This window comes from Microtus oregoni, unplaced genomic scaffold (genome assembly GCF_018167655.1).
Source record: "Microtus oregoni isolate MIOR12 unplaced genomic scaffold, Mior012 000053F_ref0000044, whole genome shotgun sequence".
Classification (NCBI taxonomy): domain Eukaryota; kingdom Metazoa; phylum Chordata; class Mammalia; order Rodentia; family Cricetidae; genus Microtus; species Microtus oregoni.
In genome coordinates, this window is record NW_024543829.1 from 14,017,434 (window position 1) to 14,024,850 (window position 7,417).

Consider the following 7,417-nt stretch of genomic DNA (forward strand, 5'->3'; position numbering starts at 1 on the left):
AAGCACTGAATTTGCTGCTTTTAGACTTCTATCAATGTGGCCAAGGCCATGATGTTCGGTAGCATGAGCATGCAGGGTCTTCTCCCACTCAGGGTTTAGTGATACTCCTGAAGCTCATGAGTAGCTTAGCTTGAACTGTCTTTGTCAAAAGTACTTTGTCTCAAAAGTAATGTAAATTTTATATTCTATTCAATATTATATGCATCTGTTCTAATATAAAAAGTGTTTTGCATTACCTACTCTTTTCTCCCAAAAAACCGTCAAGTAAAGATGATGTAGGAAAATGCACTGTTTATCCTGTGGCTTCTGTGCACATACCCTGTATTCTGAGAACCTGTCTGACTGTTGAAGGTCAGTCCACCACCAGGGGGCAGCAGGACTTTGGTCTTACCTGTGCATTTTGACCTGAATTCAACATGTTCTAAGATTGCTCAGCGAAAATGAGTCTCCTATATAGGCTCTATAGGTTGAGGAGTGACTTTGTAGTGAGCAATTATCTGACAGGAACAAGTGCCTGGTTTCTATCTGTGATCATAAAAATGGGGGCAGTGATACAAACCTGAAAACCTGGGGAGTACAGGCAGGAAGAGGTTCAGGATTTCACAAATCACCCTCCATTATATAGCAAGTGTGAGGCTAAACCAAACTACATCAAAATACTATCTCAAAAAACAAATACTAGCTGGGCATGGTAGCACAGGATTTTAGCCCAAGCACTTGGAAGGCAGAGGCAGTCAGATCTACATAGGTAAGCTGAAAGACAACCAAGGTTCCATAGTGAGACCGTGTCAAAAAACAAATAGTTCGGTCATCTCACAGCTTAATTCAGCTGTGGGTTCTGCTAGGGAATAATCCCTTTGGTCTGTCATAAAACCTATTAAAACTTTAACATAAAATTCTGAAGTTTAGCAGTGCATGCTTACTTGCACCTATAATTCTGATAATTTGGAACATCATGAACTTGAGGGTGGCCTGGGTTACATAGACCCTGCCTAAAATAAAACAGTAATGATTCCTTGTGCCTGAAATGCCAATGCTCAAAAGACTATGGCAGAATAGTGTTCCTGGATTCTCACACCATCTCTGAAAACAAAACAGCCTGGAAAGACTGTTTCAGAGGCCTGGAGGGCTCTGTTCTAAAACAAGCTCTGTAGCTCCTTAGGTTGTCTTTTGCTCTTTCCATCTCAGTCCCCCAGGTCTGGAATCACAGTCAGAGGCCACAGCTGGCTCAAAAATGACCTAGTTTAGCTGACATTCTTGCTATGTAGTCTGTCCTTAGTCTCCCATTTGCTGAGATTTCAAGTATGAAACACTGCTCACAGTTTATTGGGCTTTCTAGAAAAACGAGCTGGAGTAGACCGGAGAGACCTCAGCAGTTAAGATTCACTATTGCAGGGGACCTCAGTTCACTTTGCAGCACTCACTGGGTGACTCACAACTATCTGTAGCTCCAGTTCCAGAGGGCCCAGCATTGTTCTGCTCTCTGTGAACACCTGCACTCATGTACACATACACATAATTTAAAATATGTCAGTAGCTGGGTAGTTGTGGCACACACCTTTAATCCTAGCACTCAGGAAGCAGAGGCAGGTAGATCTCTGTGAGTTCAAGGCCAGCCTGGTCTACAAGAGCTAGTTCCAAGACAGGCTTGAAAACTACAGAGAAACCCTGTCTCAAAAAACTAAAATAAAAATAAAGTACATCATTAAGAAAGAAATGGGCCAGATGTGGTACACACCTTTAATCCCAGCATTTTGGAAGCAGAGTCAAGTGGATCTCTTGGTTTGAGGCCTGCCTGGTCTACATAGTTCAATATGTAGACCATATAATGCTACCCTATCCCCAAAATAAAAAATAATGGGGCGGGTGCTTACATTTGTCAATAAGCCTGCCCAGCTGAGTTTGATCCTGGAGACTAACATGGCAGGAGAAACGGAACTGCAAACTGTCTTCTGTCCTCCACACATCAGAGCATCCACATGATGTGGTGGAACCCCTCTGTATGCTGTGAATACCATTGATTAATAAACTGTTGTGGGCCTGCGCAGGAGATAGAGTTAGGTAGTAAAAACTAAACAATGGTGGGAGAAAGGAGGAGTTAGGGAGAAGCCATGTAGCCCTACCGGAGACAGACTCTTGGACCTTTAGCCAGTAAGCCATAGCCATGTGGCAATACACAGATTAAGAGAAATGGGTTAAATTAATATGTAAGAGTTAGCCAATAAGAGGCTAGAGCTAATGGGCCAAGCAGTGATTTAATACAGTTTCTGTGTGATTATTTTGGGGCTAAGTGGCTGGGAACTACCTAGTGGCCTCCTCCAACATCCACATGGACATACACAAAAATAATCCATTAGAAAACAGCTGGCTGATGGTACTCAACTTCATTTGGAAAAGCAAAAAACCCAGGATAGCCAAAACAATCCTTTTCTCTATCCTTTTCTTATAAAGGTAGAGTAAAAAAAAACAATCTTTCAAATCAGTAACTATAAGAGGCCATCCTTTTGGTAATAGAGAAGGCAAAGGAATTCCAGATTGTAATGGGCCCATAGGTTGAATTACCTTGTTGACAGCTCTTAGATCTGTCACCATTCTCCATTTACCAGATTTCTTTTTTACAACAAACACAAGAGAATTCCAAGGGCTGGTTGATTCTTCAATATGGTGAGCATCTAGTTGCTCTTGCACCAGCTGTTCCAATGCCTGTAGTTTATCTTCAGCTAGAGGCCACTGTTGGATCCATATTGGCTTCTCAGTTAGCCATTTTAAAGGTAGGGCTGTTGGTACCTCTAAAGGTTTGATATTTGCTGTATGTTCTTGTACGGCCTGAATGGCTGGTGACCTTTTTCCATAATACCTCATCATATCCTTCCCAGAATTATGAGTTCCTGGAACTACAGGAATGTTAATCTGGGTATTCCATTGCTGTAGCAGGTCACAGCCCCATAAATTTATTGCAATATTGGCTATATATAGCCTTAATCTTTCTATTTGCCCTTCGGGCCCTATGCATTCAACCCATCTTGTGCTTTGTTTTACACGAGACAGGGTTCCAATTCCCAGGAACTGAACTTCTACCTCTTGAAGAGGCCAATTCGGATGCCAAGATTCTGGAGTAATGATACTTACATCCACACCTGTGTCTAATAAGCCTTCAATAAAAGTGCCGTTTATACAGCTTTGGTCTTTGATCGTTAATAGAAGTCTGCCAAAATATACGTTTACTCTGTCCTACTGGATTTTTTGACTCATTCTCCATATGTAATTCATCATTTAGACCAGTATTACCTTTTACAGCAGAAATTGGAGCTTTTAATTTTCTTGGTGAGGCACGTTCTCCACTGTGACTGGGAATGACTGGGCCACTGTTGGCTTGGGGGCCTGCGAGAGGCCCCTCAAGGAGTTTCCCGATGATATCGGGTTGCCCTGTCTGTCTGTTGTTGACCTGCATTCGTTGGACTAATGCCGGCCTTTACCGTATCTCCTACATATACCTGAAGGCCAAGGTCTACTATTTTTGTCATTCCCAGAGGAGATATTCCTAGAAATTCTTTGCCTGCAATCCCTTTGCAAATGTCCTAATTTACCACAATTAAAACACCTGGCAGTTTGATGTCTCCTCATTGCTTTGGAAATCACTTCTTCTACCCAAGATTCATCATTATAACTAAACGTCTCAACATTCATCGTATGCTGAATCCATTTATCCATAGGTGCTGATCTAGACTTTAAAGGCCCAATTATCTTTTTGCATTCTATGTTTGCATTCTCAAAAGCTAGAGATTAAAGCATTATTCGTCTAGCTTCTGGGTCTGTTACCCCTATGTCCAGAGCCTTAATTAATCTTTGCAAAACGTCAATAAAGGGTTCTCTCTGTCCCTGTCTAATCCTGGTATATGATTCAACCCTTTTTGCTTGATCTTGTATCCTATTCCAAGCATTTAAAGCTGCTTGGTGACATAGACACAGTACTTCATCATCATAAAGAGCTTGGACCTGTGGATCACATATTCTCCTGCACCAAGAACTTGATCTTGGGAAACCTCCACACCTTTTGCTCTTCCTTGCTGTTCCATATATTTGTATTCTTCTCTGAAATAGATTCCAAACATCAAGGAAGGTCCATCATCTAAAACTGCAGACACTAACTGATGGAAATCATGGGGGGTAGCTCTAGCATTAGAAGCTCTTTGGTTTCACATACAGGACTTGGACTCCTGGTTTGTTTTGGGGGGACTCAGTGACCTGGGCATAATAAAAACACCCACACCTTGTTCCAGCCTCCTCACTGGAATTCAGTATCATCAGCCTGCCCTCCCCCTAAGTGACACTTCAAATTTAGTGCACCAGCTTCCTTGACACTGAATAGTGAAGAGAGTTCAGGACGTAGAGTAGCAGCGGACATGAGTCCTGTGATAAATATTCTTGTCTTCCATGGCATTTGTTGTCCACTGAGAAAGATACAAAATGATAAGATCATAGAAATCACCAGATGGTGGTGGCGCACGCCTTTAATCCCAGCACTTGGTTTTCTCTGTAGCTTTGGAGCCTGTCCTGGAACTAGCCCTTGTAGCCCAGGCTGGCCTCAAACTCACAGAGATCTGCCTGTCTCTGCCTCCAGGTGCTGGGATTAAAGGTGTGTGTCAGGGCTGGAGAGATGGCTCAGAGGTTAAGAGCATTGCCTGCTCTTCCAAAGGTCCTGAGTTCAATTCCCAGCAACCACATGGTGGCTCACAACCATCTGTAATGGGGTCTGGTGCCCTCTTCTGGCCTGCAAGCATATACACAGACAGAATATTGTATACATAATAAATAAATAAATATTTTAAAAAAATAAAAAAAAAAATAAAGGTGTGTGTCACCACTGCCCAGCGAAAAGTCCTAAGTTCTTAAACATCTTAAATGCCAAATTCTGAAGATCTTTGAAAGATTTGAAGAATCTCTATCCATCTGAAATATATCTCTGTACATCTAGAAAACCTAACTATCATGACTACAAGCTTGACTATTATAGAAGACTATCTATATTTCTTAATTATACATAACATTTTAAAATGAGCTGCATAATCACAATACCTGAATCAAGATCAGAAATTCATATACACAGTATAACAAAATTGACGTTAATTTTGTATCAATAAAGCAAGATCCATACCAATGCAAAGTATCCATCTCTATAACATATCCCCTTTTAAATGTAAAGAAACATTTACAAACAATATTTGGGAATTTGGGTGTAGTTCTCTTCATACTGCTTCCTGCTTTTTATTGGGTGAAGTAATTTTTGGGAGTGTTCACAGCAACTTTTCAGAGGGTATTGGTGCATCAAACCACATTAGTCTGGAAGGATTCCACAGGTTCTCATCCTCTGTAGAAACAAAAGAAGAACCTCTTTTCCAAAGCAACATATCCTTAGACCCATATTTTGAAGAAACCTTTAAAATATCTATGCTGGTTTACTTTAGCAGGTCATATAATGATATGTATCTCTGTACTTAGCTCCTTTTGCAATCAAAAATTTCAAAGAAAACCCAATAATATTCATAATCCAGTCTCACTGTGAATTTCCCATCTTTACATGGCTTATTTGTTTTAAATCTATTACTTTTTATTTTTAATTTATTTTATTATCTTTACTCCTTTAATCTATGACTGTCTGTGCTCTGTCTCTTTAAAGACTTTGTTTCATTTTTTTAATAAACCATTTACTTCTTTTTATAACTCTTTATACTCTTTCTCTTCTCTCTCCCAAGCCTACATACATTTTTTTTAAAAACATACTGTGTCTCATTTAGAGGTTTTTTTCATCTAAATTTGTCTTTATGGTATAATCTGTAATTCTTTTCTGGCCAGAAGTGCTTCTTAAAATGCTAAGCCCTTCTTATGAACTTAAGCAGCACCCTTGCTAGGGTAAATAAAGCACTGCCTGCTTGTCCAGCATGGCAGAGCTGTTTGCTGCCTCTGAAAGTCATGCTCACAGCAACATTTTTAGGCACACAGCCAGTCTATGTTGCCATTAAGCAAGTTGTAGCACTAGGTCCACAAATCCTATTTAAATGCTCTAGCTGGACCTCATCAGAGTTTGCACTCCCAGAAAGCCACAGTTTCAAAACAGCATGGCTTTTTTTCTGCTACTGCTGAATGATGAAAAACTTTCTTAAATGAGCCATGCCTCTGCTTGGTTCTAGCAAACAGAGCCCACCCAAGAAAATGCTGCTACCAAACCACGCTTAACTCTGTTCTTTCGTGTCTAGAGTTTCTTTTTAAGCTTTCTCAGGTTTTACATGAAAACAGTCACCCACGTTGGAGTGCCAATTTGTTGTAGGAGAGGCTTGTTGGTACAGAGGGGAATCCCATATCACATGTGCATGCCCCCCCCAAAAAAAACCCAATAATTTGGAGTGTTGTATTAATGGCAAATGTTGGTGAAACAACAACGCCTGGTGTACCACATAGGGTGCTCACTGAGCCCTGAAACACTGCTTATTCCTGGCAGAGTGGTGTCAGAACCTTGGGGTGACCAAGAGGGGCAGTTCACTTCCAGCTGGGCACTTCAGGAAAATGTGGTATTGAATTGCTTTTTCCAATTTTTAAATTGTGCATGCATGTGTGCATGTGTGCCATGTATGAGTGTGTGTGTGTATGTGTATGTGTGCCATGTATGAGTGTGTGTGTGTGTGTGTGTGTGTGTGTGTGTGTGTGTGTGTACGGCTGTAGATGGGAAGAGACGGTCTGCCAAGGCCACTAATGTGTATGGAAGCCAGAGGACAACCTTCAGGAGTTGGCTCTCTCCTTCCATTTTAGTGAATGCCAGAGATCAAACTCCAGTATCCAGGTGTGGCACCAAGTGTCTACCCACTGAGCCATCTTACCAACTCCGAGTTTTTTGTTTGTTTTTAAAGGTGGATGAGGGCACTGGGAAGCAGAATGGGGAAAGGGAGCAGTTTTTAACTGTTACAAGCTATGTGGTTTGGGGATAAGTTAATTGTGTTTCTTGTTTGTTTGGTTTTCTGTGATCATTAATTGAATCCAAGGCTTGGGCATACCATGCAAACACTCTACCACTGAACTATAAGTCAAAGCCTTAATACACTTGAATTCAGGCCTCTCATCTCTAAAATGAGAAACAATACTTATTGGAGTATTAAATTTAGTGTATCAGCACAGTAAATATTTGGTGTGTGGCAGCTATTACTGCTCAGAGAAGGGATGTTTACAGATTTTAACAGAGCAAAGTCATAGAATTCATAAAGGAATTGAAGACAAGTAGGAATGTTTCTCTGGTTGTCCTAACCTTTCGCCAAGGCCACTAAATGAGCCAGAGAAGCAGTATCCTGCACACGCTAATACTCAGCAGACACTGGTTTAATGAATGTCCAGCTGTCTCTGTATCTGCCCGAATGTCTTACAGAGTCCC